At 58.1% G+C, this 17,684-nt stretch overlaps 1 long non-coding RNA gene across 2 annotated transcripts; it reads right to left on the bottom strand.

Moving 5' to 3' along the window:
* Window positions 1-12,124: 12,124 nt before the first annotated feature.
* LOC135316860 (uncharacterized) lies at window positions 12,125-17,683 on the bottom strand. 2 transcript variants are annotated; one of them, XR_010376077.1, is made up of 4 exons: window positions 17,552-17,683; window positions 16,117-16,185; window positions 14,227-14,444; window positions 12,125-13,735 (listed from the first exon to the last, which is right to left on the bottom strand). It is a non-coding gene; the product is annotated as an uncharacterized LOC135316860 (long non-coding RNA). The 2 variants fall into 2 exon arrangements; XR_010376078.1 differs by having other exon boundaries at window positions 12,125-12,819.
* Window position 17,684: the final 1 nt, after the last annotated feature.

The following is a 17,684-nucleotide window of genomic DNA, read 5'->3' as shown; positions in this document are numbered from 1 at the left end:
ATGGCTGGGAGGAGCAGCAGTGAAGGGACACAGGCTCTGGCAGGTCAAGGGCTCCCGCTCGGTGCCGGTGACGCTGGAGGAAGCGAAAGCCTGGTTTGCAAGAAAAGGAAAGAGGAGGAGAAGGATTTAAGAGGGAAAAAGAAAGAAAGAACACCACATCGACACTTTTGTCCTCCTCCTTGGGGGTTTGTCTGCAGCAAAGGGAAGGTTTTAACTGACGTCAGGCAGAGAAGAGCCTCAGCAAGCGGATGGGGAATGGGAAAAGCTCTGCTGGAAGTTTGTAGGGTGTTTCGGGCTGGGTATCGAGCGGGGTGACCCAGGCTCAGCCTCCCACAGCCGTTTGCCAGCAGAAATCACATCAGCTGCTTGCAGAAAGCCACCAAGCTTTCCTGCGTTGGGCAATTAGAGCTGGAGATGGGATTTTCTGAAGGAAGAAGGAATAAACAAAATTTCAAAATAAAACCAAGTGACAAAATAATTCAGCTTGCCCCCCAAAAAAGCCCTAAATAATACACCCAAGGAAGAAAAAACAGCCTTGGATTTCTTTCCACAAGAAAGAGACTCCTACACACAAACAGCACATGAATATGGGTAATAGATATGGATATTTCAGAGAGCGAAAATGGTACTGACTGCGCTCTTATTGGATCAACATTCACACATTGAGTCCATGTTTCTCTCGAGGAGTGAGGATAATGGGATGCCGAATGTCAGACCATTTTAAATATATATAAAACTCATTATACGCTTCATGACTAACCAGATTTCGATGGAAAGAGTTGCATTTTAAAGAAATGAGGAGGGAAAAAAAAGCCCATCCGGGCTTGCAGGGAGGAATTAGCAATGAAAGAGGGATGATTCGGCTGCAGGCTGTGAGCGACAGCTCCTCCTCTTCCTCGCAAGGAAGGCTGCTGTGGCCATGCCAGCTCCCTGGCAGCCCCTCCGGCTGCCCCTTCCCCACACTGGGGGCTGCCAACCCCCACCAGCAGCTTTCCCACAGCTCGGAGTCCTGCCAGGCGCCTGCATCGCACCCAGCTGATGCAGGGCCCCCGGCAGAGCCCTGTTGGAGGCCAAGCAGCCAGATGCCAACCTGCCTCTTTGCCAGAGGGGGAACTTTCCCTGGGCTTGTGGGCTTTTCCCAAAAGAAAAAAAAAAGCCCCCATGCCAGCACTGAGGGGCTGGAGCCGGGGCTGGGGATCCATCCCCACGCCTCCACAATCGGCCGAGGGCAGCAGCGGGCACCGCTGCCTCGTGGCAATACCCATCCCTGGCCAAACCTCCTCCAGCCCAGTGTTGGAGCCTCTTGTCAGGGTTTTAATCCTCTCTCCTGAATGTATCCAGCCTAAAAATTCCCCTTCGTGCCTCACTGCCTCCGTATTTTAGGAAGGCGATGGACTTGTGCCTGGCTTTCGCAGCTCGCTGAGCCCGGAGTCGGGCAACACCAGCACTCTTCTCCTCTGCAACACTTCCACCTAACGGCAAGAGTTCTGGCAAGGAGGCAGCTCTTGGCGCCAGGGCCACCCACCCCACGGCCCCTCGGCCCCCACATCGCACCCCCAGGCACTGAGCAGAGGCTGGCACAGCTCAGTGCACTGATGGATCCAGCTGGGCTTAGACCCCATTCAGGGAAAAGCTGCCGACTTTGCCCCCAAGACCAACCTTGTGAGCAGGTCGCAGAGGCGCCAGCAATGGGGAGTTTTGCTCAATTAAATAAGAAAGCCAGTTTTGTGACAGAAATGCACTAATCTGGCACAGGTTGCCTGGACAGCGTGACACTTCACCACATGCTTTGCAACCACCCGGCATTCCCAGCATCACCTGGCCTTCATTTATTCCCCGCACAACCCGTAGCGTCTACCCCCACGTTATACACATCTGGGGCCAAGCCCTGCAGTCGCGGCCCTTCCCTGGGGAGCCCAGCAAAGCCAAAACCCACACAAACTGGGGTTTTCCACCGCGCTGCTCCGGCCCTCAGCCGGCTCCATCCTCTGGGTGATGTCCTGCCTCCCTCTTGTGGCGGCTGCTCCGGCACAGCCGCACCGGGAAGGCGGAGGGGATCCGGGAGCCTTGCACCCCAGGCTTGCACCCCACTTTGCTGCTCGCCGGAGAGCTCGAGGGCTGCTGTCAGCTGGGCTCTCCAGTTTGACCCCCACAATGTAACTGGTAAATTGGTCCCAACCCAGTTAGAAGCTGTTGCTTATAAATGAAGATGAAAAGGAGCCGTTGCATAATTCACTGGGGCTCCCCCAAATCCCAGCTGCCAACCTGAGCACTCAGCAGCCGAGCTGGTGGCAGAAAAAGCACCAAGTTATTTTACCTGCTCCCAGAGTGGGATGGGCTGGGACATCTCCAGACAGAAAGTGTCAGAGCTGTCCATGGACACACATGCCAACGCTTTGACAAAACACATCGATGTAATTATTTCCCCCCTCCCTACCGGGATCTGCAGCTGAGCGAGATGCCAGACATCACCCAGAGGCAAAGAAAACTGGGAACTGGACCCAACCCTCCTCCCCTCCCAGGTTGCTCCCACCTCCTGAGAAAGCTGATGGGGAGAAGAAGGGAAAGGGAAAAGGCAGGTTTCTTGTCCCCCAAGCAGCTCTCTGGGGCAGGAGCCGCCTAGGCACAGCGCAGCATTGATGCTTCCCTGGCTAATGCTGAGCGGCAGCAAACGCCCTGCAGCACCTTCCTGCTCTTGCCTCCCGCTGACATCCAGCCATCCCTCCTCAACACTAAAACCCTTTAAACAGTCCTTAAAAATGAAATAGCCGTGACAGATTTAATGGTTTCAGAGGAGTTGCTCTGTGTCGGAGAGCACGGGCTCACGTGGTGCAGGCCCAGGGACACGGCTGAGCAGCCAGAGGCTATTTTGGGCAAGCGATTACTCTGGATTTTGGGTCTAAACAATACAGAAACATGAAGAGCTGAGGCACAATGTTATATTGGAAATATCTCCTTGTGCACCCTCAGCACTTTTTTTTTGCTGGTACTCTCTAGAGATCACAGGACCTATGTCTGAACTGGTGCAGAGGTGGCTCAAACTCATCACACCCATGCTCAGATCACCCCACCTCCTGCAGGAGCACGGGTCTGGGATGTTGGTGATGCAGCTTTGTCTGAAGCCACTGTCCCGAGGGTTGTTAAGCCCTAGAGGGATGCAGGGCAGGACCCGAGACATGGAGCAGCCTAACAAGCTGGCAGCGCTGGCCACGCTAGTGTCACTAGCACAGTCGTGTATTTTAGGCTAAATATTGCACCAAGCAGAAGCCAATTCCACCCACATTTAAAGCAGGGCTGGGGCAATGAGTGGGGGCTTTTATTCCCATCCTGTTTTTAAAGCTTTATCTTGCAGCAAGAACCTGGCACGGCACAGAAGTCACCCCCCACGTAGCCTCGGAGGTGCCAGGGGTCCTGGCGATGCTGCCCGGCTCCTCTACCTTCCTTTTCTCCCCACCCCAATTTTCTCTTTAAAGCCAGAGATGTCCCCAGTGCAACATCCCAGGGACATGGCCCTGTCCCCCAACCCTGGCATGGGGGCGTTTCCCAGGGAGAGGGGGGCAGATAGCTCCAGCTGGGTTTCCATTTGGATGCAAGAGGGTTTTTTCCACCCACAGGGCTCATGGGCAGCTGGAAATGCTTTCTTTAAAGAAAAAAAAAAAAAAAAACAAAGGAGAAAAAGGAAGGAGACAGCACATTTGGTGGTAAAATTAACTGTGACGGCCAGACAGCACATACTCCCTCTGCACCAACAGGACAATTAAAGGAAAATCTTTACGTATTAAGTAATGTGAAAGCCTCTGATGGTGTGGGGAGTTAATCCCGTCGTCCTTCCTGACTGGCCATGCTGGAGCAGAGCAGCAGCAGCACCCAGGATGCAGGACAGGGCTGACCAGAGAGCAGCACGTTGCCAGCCCCAGGTTGTTGGTTGTGGTTGTTGCCAGACACAACCCCCAGGATGTCGGGGAGGGACCAGTGCTGGAAAGCCATGGGATGCTGGAGGGGCCCAGCACCAAGCATCAGCATCTCGAGCCCCCAGCCAGGCATGAGGGTACACAGGAGATGGGGGAAAGCAAGCAGGAGAGCATGGAGCAGGCCAGTGAGGCTGCCATCTCCTTGCTTCTCCCCTCCAAGCACCTGGGGAAGCCGCTGTACCCCTCTCAAAGCCAGCGGTTAAAGCACTCATCCCACATCTGACCCCATGCAGAAATTGCCCCATTCACTGTGCATGCACCAGCCTGCTTTGCTGGAGAACAAACCACCCCAAACTGGGATGGATTTGCACCAAGGACTCCTCCAGCACCCGCTGCGTGCTGCTGCAGTGGGGGGCGAGGGGCAGACCTATCTCCCCACCCAGGGAAAAGGACCACAGGCAAGCAAAGCCCCATGGCGCCAAGGCAGCCTCCACTCCCGAGCCGACCCCGTCGGAATAACACCAGTCTTCTCCTCCCAACTTTTCCATAATTCATGCAACAACCTCCTGAAAGAAATATCCTCCTTGGGCATAAAATATTCATGGCCTCATACTTTGCAAGGAAACACTGTCTTCCTTGGAGCATGACCAAGCAGTCAAGGCCGGCACAGATTTGCCTTTCCAAGAGTAATTATGTTCTTCATCGATCGGGTGCTGCAGTGAGAGGGGCTGCACCACGCAAGGCCCCCCCTCCCCTGACTGGTATCGGTGTGCCCCCTCCCCGTGCAAGAAAGCAGTTTTTGGAAAAGGCATAAAAGGGCTCAGGAAGAGGTGTGGTGGATGCTGCACCATGAAGTGGCATCCCAAGAGGTCCACATCCCCGTGGCTGCATCTTTCTGCACCAGCAAAGCCACCCCAGAAGGGCCCATCTCCCCCAGCATCACTCCGGATCCATCCAGCCCCATCCCAGTCATGTCCACCACCCCTCGCACACATGCAGCCCAACGTGCCTGTAATTACATGCCTGCGGATGACAGTCCCCACCCCAGCCTCGTTCTGCTCACAATTTGGATGCTGGTCAATTAATTAAGGGCCCCTTCATATTTCACTCCATTTGCAGAGCTCTGCAGAGGGCTGTGGCCCCATTCAGCTCCACAATATTCAAACCCGCTATTATTATGATTATTTTTTTCCTTGCTTTTTCTCTTCCCCAGCACTGGCTGCACCACAAGGTCCGGTCACAAGAGACCAGGAGGTGTGGGGTGGGGGAGCCATGCTACAGAGAGAGCAGCCAGCCCTGAAGGAGCTCACTTCTGCGCAGCAGTTCGGGGCACCGAGGGTCCGGCATCCCCAGCCCAGGACCCCACTTGTGGTACAGCGCAGCGTCACCTCCTGCTAGCTCCGGTGCTCAGCCTGGCAGCAGCTGGGGAGCACGGAGCAGCCTCCCCACGGCAGCGCTTTTCTCCTTTGCTTGCATCAGCTCAGCATGAGCCGCTGGCAGGGGCTTTGCTGAAGTGACAGCAGGTGAAGCCGCAGCCCTTGCAGGGTGCTCAGCGGCACCGATCACAGGAATTTAGAGTCGGCATCATCAGCTGAAGATGCTTTTTTTGCCAAGAGAACAGCGTCCCACAGAGAAACTGTTCTGACCTAGCTATTAAAATTAACTAATAAAAAATTTCTCACCCCTAACCCGATCAATTCCCAGGCAATAAGTCACACCCCTGCTCAGGCCAGGCTCCCACAGGAGGTTCTGGCACCCAGATGTGCTCAGCAGCACCTGAGCACCAAAATCCTGGGACAGGTAGGTCTGGGGATGGCTGGCGTTGGGGGAACATGTCCCTGGCCACTGGCAGGGTACGCTGGGGCACATGGGGACACCCACACTGAAGCAGAGCCCCCAGCCTGGTGACAGAGGGGTCCTTTAACTGCCAGTGCTCAGGGACAAGCCCACGCTTGAGTGGGACCAAGCAGCAGCACGTGTTTAATTACTCCCATCTTGTCCAGTGCAATATGAGCTGTAATAAAACATGGACCAAGTTTCATGGTTCCTCATATCATAAGCTAATTAAAAAATAAATAAATAAATAAAGCCTTTGCCATCACGGCCGCCTTCAACAGCCAAACCTCGCCCGCACCGGGCGGTCCGGCCATGCCAGGGTGGCACAGCTCCCTGCATGCCGGGCGAGGGGTGCCGGGGGGTTCTCCTGGGCATTGGCTATAGCAAGGTCCAGCAAAACCCCCGTCCCCTGGGACAAAGGGGGAGATGAGGGTGGGTGCATTGCTCAGCTCCAAGGGGGCTCAGCAATGGGGAAGGAGAGGAGGGGGCTGCAGGGACGGGGCTTATGAGGAGGGGAACCCAGCACAGTGGGCTGGTTTTCACTGAGCAATGAAAAACAAGCTGGAGAAATCTGTGCAGCAAGGATCAAAAGCCTGACTTGGCCAGGACTAAGCGCAGTGACAAACGGGTCCCATGGGAGCACTGCCAGCCCCCCGGGACCCCCAGCCGGGCCCGCAGGTTGCCACGCACCCCAGCCCACACTCCCTGCACCAGCACTGCGGTCCCAAATCTGGACTCAGCATCTCACATCCCCGGACTTCCAGCAAAAGCCACCAGTGCCTTCCTGTGGCCACTGTCCTCACTGCAGCCGTGCAGCAGGACGGATCTGGCCATGCCAGACTCCCTTCAGGCCAGGGGGGACAGGGAGGAAGGTATTTGGGTGAATTCACTGGCCTGACACCCCACACACACGGCTGCGGTGGGGACCGTCCCCTCCTGCCCTGTGTGCAAAGGGTGTTGCACAGCACGAGCACACGACACCTGCACAACCAGGGTCCCATCACCCATGTACACACACAAGTCATATCCTCAACATCCCCCCCACCCAGGAGCCTTCCCTAAATCTTCAAGGAAAATCCCCCCCACCAGCCGATGGACCCCAAGCGGACCCCAAGGGTGCCGTGGAGCAGGGACCCTTCAGGCAGCCATTAAATACATCCTTCTACTTAAGGGAGATGAGTGGGTGCTGGCCAAGGGTGGGCTGGTTCAGGGGTGTTCTCCCTCCGCAGGGACCCTGGGGCCTCTCATCGAGAACGAGTACACTGCTGTTCTCCCCCGGCTCCGTGTCATGCCAAGCCGCCCCCCAGCCCGCGCCATCGTGACGCTCCCCTCCGAGGGGAGACACGCGTGCGCCTCTTTGGGCTTCAGCACCTACATACAGATTAGCAGTTGCTAAGCGAGCAGTTGCTAAGCCGGAGCCGACTGGGAAGGTGGGTGACAGCCTTGCAAACTCCCACCGAGCTGCTCTCGTGATGGATGGAGGGGGACCGGAGCATGTGAGAAGACTCCTGCCCCCCTGCAACCAAGCCATGAAGGCATCAGGCGCTGCGCGGGACCCCCCCCCCATCCTGGGCAGGGGCAGTGGGGGTAACCATAGCCTGCTGCACCCTGCTGTGGGTTTGGGGGCACAGAGGCGTGGGATCAGCCCCACGGTGGCTTCTAGCATTGTGGAACACCCCCGCCCCAGCCCTTCACCCCTTCCCTTCACAGCCCCCCTGCCAGTGTGCCTGTGCCAGTTGAAAGATGACCCCCTGGCAAAAGCAGGCAGCACTCGGGCCAGGCGCTGCGTAACCAGAGCCGGGAACGACCAGTGACAACCCGGCCCTAATATATAGCTGGCCCTAATCCTCTGGCCAGGCTGGATGTCACGTCCCCCCTTGGGATGGGCAAGCTGCATCTCGGGGTCAGGGACACGCCGTGTGCCGGGGTGGCCTCTGCTAGGGACAAACGCTCTATCCCTGTGGTCCTTGGGGACAAAGCAAGCAGCATGCGGAGGGCTCAGCCCTGCAACCAGGGTCACCAGCATCCCCCTGTCCGCCCCCTCTCATGGGGACCAAGCAAGCCCCCATGGGACTGCCACAGGCAGGCTGCCAGTTGGGAGAGGCAGGGATGTGTTTCAGCCCTGTCTGTCCCCACTTTGCCCCGAGCCCACCCCAGCAGCTCCCCCCCACCCCAGCACCATCCTGCTCCCCAGTGAGGGATGCTGAAGCTCACCATGGGGACAGGCTGATCCTGCCTGTGGGTAGGGGAAGGATGCAAAGCCCTGCAGGGCAGGGACTAGCCAGGGCCAGCTCCTGCCTGCTCTGCCTTTGAGGGGCAGGGACCGCTGTGGGTGCAGCCCCAATTCACACCTCCGTGGGCTCCCAGCTGGGCTCAATCCACTGCTCCCACAGCCCCAGCCCTGAACTGGGTGCAGCCAGGCTGGCTGGAAGGTGCCCAGCAGCACCCACGCATGGGCCGGGATGAGCACCCGGACACTCAGGTCCCTTTCCAACCGCAGAGCAATCAGCCCCTTGCGTGCCTCAGTTTCCCCTCCCCACAGAAGGATGGGTCAGCCCAACCCACGGCTCCGGGGTGATGCTGCCTTTGCTCTGGGGTGTCCGACTGGCTGCAAGGGAGGATGCAGCCCCCGTGGGATGATCTCCACCCCACGGCAGTGTGCGCTCACGGGGAAGGAGGTCCCCGAGGAAGGGGCTTAACCTCCACCCCCCGCAGCACGCCCCGCTGCCGGGGGGCCTCTCCCCGTTAGGTGGCAGCAGGGAACGGCGGTGCCACCGTCGGGCTGGCACCGCGCACCGGCAGCGGCCCGGGGATGCTGGCGGGGGGCCCGGGGTCCGGACCCCGCAGCCCCTGGCGGGGGGGAACGAGGCCGCCTCCTGCCCACTGGCGCTGAGGCTGCCAGCTCGGTGGGCTCCCAGGTTTTCCTTTTGCCAGAAGACAAGAATTCCAGCCCGTTTCACCCCAAAGACCTGCTCTGGCAAGGTGGGAGATTTCCCCCCCGCAGGAAAACCTGCGGGTTACATCTTAGGATGTCCCATCCCACCCAGCCCTGCTGCCTCTTGGGTCATTTACTGACCCATAAGGTGCTGCACCCACTGCCTGCTGCACCCATCACCCTCAAAGCCCATTAATTAAACACCCCAGCCCATGGATGGGGACACAAGTCATGGCATCCACAAGAGACCAGGGCGGCTCCAGCTCCCTGCTTTACACCAGGAGCCAGCTTGGCCCCGTCCCCTATCCCGTCACCTCCGGCATCGCCTTCCCCTCCCGGTTCCCTGCCTCTGCGGTCACCCCGCGCCCCCCGTGCCTCCGGAGAGAGGGACGCTGCCAGCGGCTGAGTCACGCGTGACCACCACCTGAGTCACCGCTCGGAGGGAAGTCCCTCCGTCCCCGATGCTTTTCCAACCGGAGCTGAGTAAAAGGGAAAGTGTCAAAGAATTTGGCTGGCAAAAGTGTTTTCCTGGAGCCCCTACAAGGAGCAGCCTCTCCAGCACGTCCCCTTTGCCACAGTGACCTCGGGGCCACCGGCAGCGAGTGCAGCCCTGGGCAAACAAGTGCCTGTGTCCACACACCCGCACAAGCACGGGAGGCACAGCACCAAGAATACCACTCCGGGGGGAAATGTGGAAGCAACAGCAAGCGGAGGTAGCTCCGGCCCCAACCGTCCCTTGGGCTGGGTCTCCTGTCCCAGAAGTACTGGGAGTGTGGCTGAGGAGTGTCCCCTGCGGTGCTGCCCCAGGTGGGAGGAGAAGCTCAGGACATGCTCCCGCACGAAACTGGGTGCCCAGCGGGGACAGTTCGGGGTGGCCTTTGCCTGTGGGGCAGCGGAGCTGCCAGCTGACCAGGGAGTAGGAGGGGGTCCTTCCCCATTTTGCAGGGCCTGCAGAGGCTCCAGGGGATGGAGGAGCCAGCCCTTCAACTGGGAAGGGCAGGAAAAACATGTCCCCTCCTGTCCCTTGCACTGCACAGCCTCCAGCCCCCTGCAAGCCCCTTGCACCATGTCCTCCAGCCCCTCACAGTGGGTACCCCCCACCCCTTGCAGCACCTCTGTCCCACGTTGCACCTGCCCCCGCTGGGATGCTGCCAGTCACCGCCAGCTTCTTTGCTGCCCAGTTCAGTTTTGATGTGCCACTTGTAATAAAACATCTTGATTTAAAAAAAGAATAAGGCAGCCAGACTCCCTTGCAAGCCAGACAGCAAGTCCTCAATTAATGACCCTTCGCATTCTCCTCCGCCACCTCCCCCGTTAATGATTTACAGCAGGTCCTCCCGGCCTCGTTACCCCCTTTGTTAGCCCCAAGCCACCGGGCAGGCTGGGCTGGGGCTGCAGAGGGAAAACGGACTCTGGGGAGGGCCTGCAGGTATATTCTCACCCACTGGCACATGCCCTGGCTGCCCCTAGGGAGGACTGGGGAGCAACGGTGGGATGCTCTTGGTCTGCTGAGGATGAGGAGGCTGAGGGTGAGGAAGGTGCCAGAGCCCTCACCATAGGTCAGCCACACCCTTGCTCAGAGGCTCCCATGGGCACAGGGATGGCACACAGCTTCGTTCCCGGTGGTCCCGTGATTGATGCCACCCCCTTTCTAGCAGGAGTGAGGCGATGCAGGACCCTGGCTCGGCTGGTGGCCACCCACCACCCACCTGAGCCCCAACACGCTCAGTGCATGTGTGCTGAAGGGGGGGGGGGCAGGAACACGGGGCCGGAGCTGCCCACGCCCCCCCCCCCCCAGCCGTCCCAGGCTTTGTGCTCCAGCAGGCAACCCCGAGGAGGTTTCATGTTACTGGGAAACTGGGATGGCGGGATGTTCCCGGGGCAGCCCAGCAGACAAAAGGCCATTGTGCATCGCAGCGATGGCTGCAGCCCCAGAGCATCCCAGCTACCCCGCCAGGGCCAGAGCCACGCAGCCCACCCCAGGCCCCGGGAGGTGACATGGCTGGTGGCCAAGGAGCATGGGGCATCCGCCTGCGGGACACCGAGCAGCTCCCCAAAGCTAATGGGATGCTCCACCCTCGGGTACCCAAGCCGAAGCAGCCACACACACCCTTCCCCATCCCGCTGACAGCAGCACCCAAAATGCACCCTCACCGTCCCAGGGGACGGGAGAGGCACAGGCTGGGCTCAGGCAGGTAAACCAGACCCTGCTGCAGCCGAGCAGGGTGACAGTCAGGGACATGTCCCCACGGGTGCCGGCACGTCAGGGCGTGCAGGAGGGGGTGGCTGCCTGGGCACAGCAGGAGCGTCCCCGCCTGAGCCAGAGCCGCTTTCCAGCCCCACCGGCTCATCCTGCTCACCCTACACCGTGTGGGCTGCTGCGGCTCAGCCAGTGCTCTCTGGAGCTACGTATGTTATGGGATGTATGTATACTTTTACATATATGGGCTTACCTATAGTACAGATCCAGGCAGCACCGAGCCCGGGGCAGGGACCCCCTCCAAGCCTGGCTCCTGCTGGCAGGTGATTAATAGCAAATCCCAATTTTTGTTTAAAGGAGGGGGGGAATGAAACCTGGCTTCTGGGATTGAGGGGGGATGAAGCCCAAGCCACGCAGTGTGGAAGGCAGCAACGCAGCACCCAAGGGTGCTCAGCACCCCTGAAGCCAGGGTTTTTAGAGACTGAGAACAAGAGCAAGGATGAGACACGGTGTGTGTGGGACAGGGACAGGGCAGTGGTCGCTCTGGCTGATCAGAGCTTTGGGGTCCCACGCCTGCCCCCAGCCTCTGTCCCCCTATCAGGGACCTTGTGCCATGGGGATGGGGGTGGCTTCACCTCTGGTTCCTCTGGCATGGCCAGAGATGCCTCATGCTGTGGCCAAGCAGATAAGCTCTCCCCTAAATCCCCAGCTCCCAGAGTCAGGGGATACAGCCCCCTTTGCCTCCCAGCTGCAAACACAAAATGCCACATCCAGCAGCGCGGCTGGAGGGGCAGGCGAAGGGGGACACCCAGCAGTGCCAGTACCAGCCCTGTGACTCTCCATCCAGGCGGTCAAGCGTCCCAGGGGTGAATTCCTGGCAGAGCTTTCAAAACAAGGCAGTACTTGACATGCTTGGTTTGGTCCAGGCAGATTTGCCCACTTCTTCCCATCCACAAAGGGCACCCACGCCCTTCATCAGCCTGGGCCTCTGGACTCTGGAGGGTTGGGACAGGTGTTAGGCTTAATTTTCCCTCCTTCCCCTCCAGCTTTGCGCCAAGGTGGGCTCCACAGAGACCCCTGCACACCCATGGCAGCCCTTCTCCCCCATGCTCAGCCCCCCCATTTCCACCTCGTTTCCCCCCTGGGCGCAGGTGCTCAGCAACCCACACACCTCGGCCCTGTACTGCCCTCCAAAAGCAAGCAGAGGAGCCAGCTGCCAGAAATGTCTTTTCCTGGGGGCTAACTATCGATTGCAGTCAGTAATAAATATTTCAGCATGAATTTTCACGCAAGCTCCAAGGTAACAGCAATGGGAGGAAGGATGGTCTCATGAGCCCCACTCTACTACCACATCTCCCACATGGACGTGGACAAGTCCTTCTGCTTCTTTGAGGAAGGCGAAGTGTTCCTTCTCTGCTGGAGACTCTTCAGGACACGGCACATCTCAGCAAAGCCCTTCCTGAGGGCTGTGCTCTCAGGGTGCTCGATGCCGGAGATGTGCTCCCAGGATGGGAGCTGCAGCCAGGAGTTCAGCCCTGCGGTGCCTTGAGTAAGTTAGAAACACCCAGCAGGGTAAATGTGATGCTCACTGTATTGTGCTGGGAAAGAATTAACAAAGGTGGTTAATCATCTTGGACCAGTCTGCAGAGCTTTCTTCCTTGTGCTGCCATCACTTATCTTGCAGAGAAGGAGCAGCTTTGGGCAGAAATGGGTGGAATGGATGGACATGACTGAAACAGTAAGCCCAGACCTGGGTCAGACCTTGCTGCTGTCCCCCTGCCCAGCCTCGTGCACCTTCTGCAGCTGAACTGGTTTTTGCCAGCCAAGACATGTCCCGTTCTCAGAGACACCGAGAGCATCCAGGAGGCTGTGGGGAGAGGTGTTCCTCCATACAGAGGAGCCAAATATGTGCCCCTGCCTCCATCAACCCGAGGATGCTGGAAATGAGAACACTCAGCTTCAGAGCAAGCCAAGTCCTGCCTTTGCATTTTGCAAAACCGCTTGCGCAGAAGAAGGATCCTCAGCAAACACTCCGCGCAGCGCAGCCGGGGACTGGAGCGGCGCAGGGGCGTGCTCCAGGCACAGCGTGAAACACAAATCCCAGCGACCAGCAACGTTGAGTAAAGGGATCTGAGAGGGACACGGTGCACCGGGAGCACCAGACCTGACACTGACAGGGATCTGAGAGGGACACGGTGCACCAGGAGCACTGGACCTGACACTGACAGGGATCTGAGAGGGACACGGTGCACCAGGAGCACCGGACCTGACACTGACACCGGTGAAACGTGCTCTTCACCTGGCCTCAGACAAGTCTCCCCACCTCCAATACACACGTTCCCCCATGTGTGAAAAAAGGGTAATGTCACCTATCTCTGCAAGACCCAGAACCACGTGGATTAATTAACTGGTGTTCAAGAGGGCTTTGGAGGTGCCAAACACACCACGCTCTTAATTAGTCGGGTAGCCCTTCCAATTACCCAACAACCTGGGCTGAGGTTTTTTCCAGAGCTGCCTTAGAGGATCTGGTTTCCCCTTTCCCAGGGAAATTAGCAGGAATTAGGCACCCAAATCCCATATGCAGCTTTGCAGGGCTCGGTGGCAGTCGCCGGGACGCAGGGCAGTGTGGGATGAGATGTCCTCCCCCTCGGGGCCATCCTCTGGTCCCCCACATCCCCTCTGGAGGCAGCTGCATTTTGGGGGTAGACAATCGGTGCCTGCAGTTTTGCAGAGCCCTGCTGAGCCGAAGAAGCAGGGAATGATTTCAAGCACCTTCTTTTCAGGGGGCCTTGTGGATGCACAGCTTTTCCCAAGCACTGGGCACCCACTTCCCCATCAGGTCACCTCCCAGATCTGAAACACCAATTTGAAAAATAGGGGTACTCAATAATTCATGTGTGCACCCCACATCTGCAGTACATGCATCCCACGGTGCCAGCATCACTGTGTCCTGCAAACTCAGCACTCTCAAAAGAAGCATTAAGCCTATAATTTATCAGGTGATTTAGGAATTTGTCCCCGGAATAGGGCTACAGGAAAATACTGCACTGGTGAGTGTTAAATCCACCCTGCCTCGGGGCAGGGAGTGGGGGTGGGGGGGAGAAGGAAGGAGCTGTTTAATCAAATTAAAAGGACTGTTTCAGGGTGGGTCCGAGGCTGTTTGGCCACATGGGGCTTCATCAATGGGGCCGCAGGGAAACAAAGACTGGAGGGGAAACAAAGGCCCCGTCCCCGTCCCCGTCCCCATGCCCTCCCGCCATGGCCGGCCATGCCCGCAAACACCCCGGCCAGGGACATCATCCCCTGCCTGCATCCCAGCGGCCTTCCCAGCCTGTTTGGCTCACCGGGATAACGTGGGGCAGCACAGCTCGGTGCAACGCTGACCCCGCACCCTGCGTCAGGCTCAGCCGCGATGGGGGGAAAAAAATAAATCACTTCTTGTTTCCTTGTTTCCAGCCATTTTCACTTTCTGGTCTCAGTGCAGAACTGAACTGTGGGTTGGGCGAACCTCGCCGGTTCTGCTCCCAAATCTGCACCGGCCACAGGCTTTAACTCGGGAAAACTACAAAAACAAAAGTGAAAATTATCTTCCTGGACTGAAATTCTGAGCCCAGGACTGGGCTCTGCTCGAATCCAAGCCGCCTCGCACCTCCCTGTGCCTCACCTTGCTGCACGGGCACCGCACACCCACAGATTTCTATTTAAAGTGGGGGGCACTGCCCCACGGCCCCCTCCCCGCCGGTGCAGATCTTGCTGCGGTGCATTGCCAGGCTATTTCTGATACCCTATGGGTCCTCCCATCCTGGCAAACACACCCTGAGCACCAAACAAATCCCACCTCCCCAAATCCCATTTTTTTCCCCCCATATCGCCCCATTGCGCACAGTTGTGTGCTGGTTTCCCATCGGGGTGTAGCTCCTGGCTGCTGGGAGCGTCCCACCGCTGCGCTTCAGTTTTGGGGGACCACCGCAGCACTATTTTGCTTTAAAGACCAAGTGGTCACCCCACGGATGAACCCGGCTCGGGGAGGCTCCGGCGTGGGCTCAGTGAGTGGGGAATTGCCAAAAGATTCAGGGATCAAAGCAAGAAAGAGCAGCCCTGGTTGTTCACAGTTCTCCAGTTACAGCCATTCACCGCCACTGCAGAATAAATAACAAGGGATATTAATAACAACGAGCCTCTGCCAGGGACAGAAACCAAATTCCTCGCCAGGCTCAGAGCAAAGGGGGAAGCCTGAGTGCGGCCGTGGGCAAGGCTGGGGCTGCTGCAGGCAGAAGGCACCCCGGCACCCCCGAACCCAGGCAGGGCTGCCCACAGCTGGGGGGACATCAATTTTAGGGGAAAAAAAAAAAAGGATGCCTGGGATCTGCAAACACCACCTTGCCTGGATGCGAGGCCCTCGGACGGAGGAGACCCGCCGCCATCACCAGGTCAGGGAGCCACGGCCGGGCTCAGCCCCGAAACATCGCCGTGCAAGCAAAGCAGGGTGATGCCCGTTCTTTTTGCAGGCATTTGAAAACAGGTCAGCCTCTTACAGGGCATTTTTTCCCCCTCTCTTTGCTTTCATTTTTTAATCATCAGAAGGGGACACTGCTTTGATTGTGTTTTAGTCAGGGGAATTTACAGGGGATTTCAGAAATCCAAATAACAATCAGCAAAACAGAAAGTGCCACAAGCCTTGCTCGGTTTGATTTGTTTCTTTTTACATTGTAAATCTTCCCTGCTGAAGAAGTTTTACACATGAGATATCAGTAATTCCAAGTTTCATATTTTTAAAGGCGCTTTTTTTTAACAAAAACTTGCCTGAGACTGAAATCCATCATTGGCCAGTCTAAAGTTTGGCTCCTAACTCCAGATGTCAACGCTTACTGTCAGGATGGTCGAAAGCACCAAAGTCAGAGCTTCCATTGAATTTGCAATTGGAGTTCCTGCAGGAGTTTGAGGGAATTTGGCAAAGTCCTGTCCCTCAGAAGATGCTGAGCTCTGGATTTCCTTGGGTCCCATCAGAAAAACCCACCATGAGATCCAAAATGCCTGACATGCCCTGGACAACATTGTCCCCGACACAACAGGGCTCTGGTTTTTGGGGTACCTACCTGGAGAGCTGACCTCAGCTCCTATTCCGGACTGACCTAAACCACTTCCAAAGCAGACTGTGGGAATTCAGAATAAAGCTTTTCTGCAGACCAAGCGCGCTGCCTGCTTAAACCCAGCAGATCCCCAGGGCCGCTTACCAGCTCCCGGACTCCCACCGCGCCAGGTGGGACTCGCTTCCACACCCACCTCCCATTTCTACAGTGGTGCTGCAATGGAAAATAAAATAAATATGGTGACAAACCCCAGCTGGCCCTGGGAGACCCCGGGGATGGAGCACCTGCTGCTGGTGCCTCCAGATGCAGACTGGGGTTTGGTTTTTTTTTTGGGGGGGGGAGTGAGGGTGGGGTTAACCTGCCAGGGGGGCAGCAAAAGGAAGCATCGTGCTTTGCCCATCGGTACCGGAGCCGGTGCATGGCCTCCCCGGTGATGCCAAACCCCTCCACGCCAGCCCAGAACACGGCTGCCCACTCTGCATGGGGCTGGGGGGGGGGGCCATCGCGGGGTACCCGCACCCACCGCACGGCCCCAGCCAGCAGCATCCCCGGAGCATCCTGGGGCGGGGGGGGAGGGATGTCTCCATCAGCCCCCGGGGGGTCCCTCCGCCGGCCGCGGGGCTCGGGGAGGGGAGGGGGGGAGCAGCCGCCGCCGCCCGCCCCGGCCCTTTGAACGGACCTATCGCTCCCGGCCCCGCCGCCGCCCGCCCCCGCCGCCGTGATGCAGCCCGGCTCCTCCTCTCCCGCTCCGCAAGGGCTGGAAGCTCCCCTTAGCCTGTTTGCCCTTATTTAATTTCGAGTGTGATTTTGCTATTTTTAGCAGCTGGATCCCCTCCAGTAAGGCTGGGAGCTCGCTCCTTCCCCCCCCCCCCCCCCTTCTCCCCCCTCTTTCCTATTTTTTTTTTCCTCGCTCCCTGCAAATGATTTTGACCCAGCTTCCTTCCTCCTGGAGCAATTTTTTTTTTCCCTCTCTTTATTATTTATATAAATAAGAGGGGGGCCTGGCTGGGCTGTGGATGCGTGTGTGAGTCGCAGCCTCCCTCTCTCTCTGCCTTCTCCTTTCAGATCCGCATTTGCGAGCAGCAGCAGCCGCCAGGAGGGGGGGGTTTAATTCGCTTCACAACACAGACACGCCAGGAGAAAAAAAAAACAAACAAACCAAAAAAAAACCCCAAACCAACCCCCCCCTAAAAAAAACCCAGCACCCAAAAAAACCCACCCCCAAGCACCCAGCTCCGAGATCAAGCTGACTGTGAGTGCCGGCCTTCCTCTTTCCTTTCTGCTCCGGGGGGTGCGGGGGGGATCGGGGGTGCTGGGGGGGGGGTGGGGGGGTGGGTGTCCCTGGGCTTTGCTTCCCCCCTCCCCGCATGCTGTGCACGATCGCCCCCGGGTCGCTGTGTGGTTGCAAGGACGCGCGTGTGCGTGCGGCGGGCCGGCTCTGCAATGCCTCTCTTTATTATTCTTATTAATTATTGTTATTAATAGGGTGATGCACCTGGCGGGTCCGTGGGGAGGGGGGGTGGGCGGGGGTCCCCGGTGCCGGTCGCTCCCGGGGCGGCGGGACTTTTCCTCCACTTACTCGGTTTCGGGTGATGCCCGGGCTCGTTGGGTGCGTGGGGGGGTCGGTGTAGGGTGCGGGGGCGGGCCGGTGCAAAGTGCGGGGGGGGGCGGTGTAGGGTGAGGGGGGGGATTTGTGCAAAGTGCGGGGGAGG

The sequence above is a fragment of the Phalacrocorax carbo genome, chromosome 23 (assembly GCF_963921805.1).
Source record: "Phalacrocorax carbo chromosome 23, bPhaCar2.1, whole genome shotgun sequence".
NCBI classification, from domain to species: Eukaryota; Metazoa; Chordata; class Aves; order Suliformes; family Phalacrocoracidae; genus Phalacrocorax; species Phalacrocorax carbo.
The sequence above is the reverse complement of the archived record's forward strand: the minus strand, read 5'-3'. Positions and strand labels throughout refer to the sequence as shown.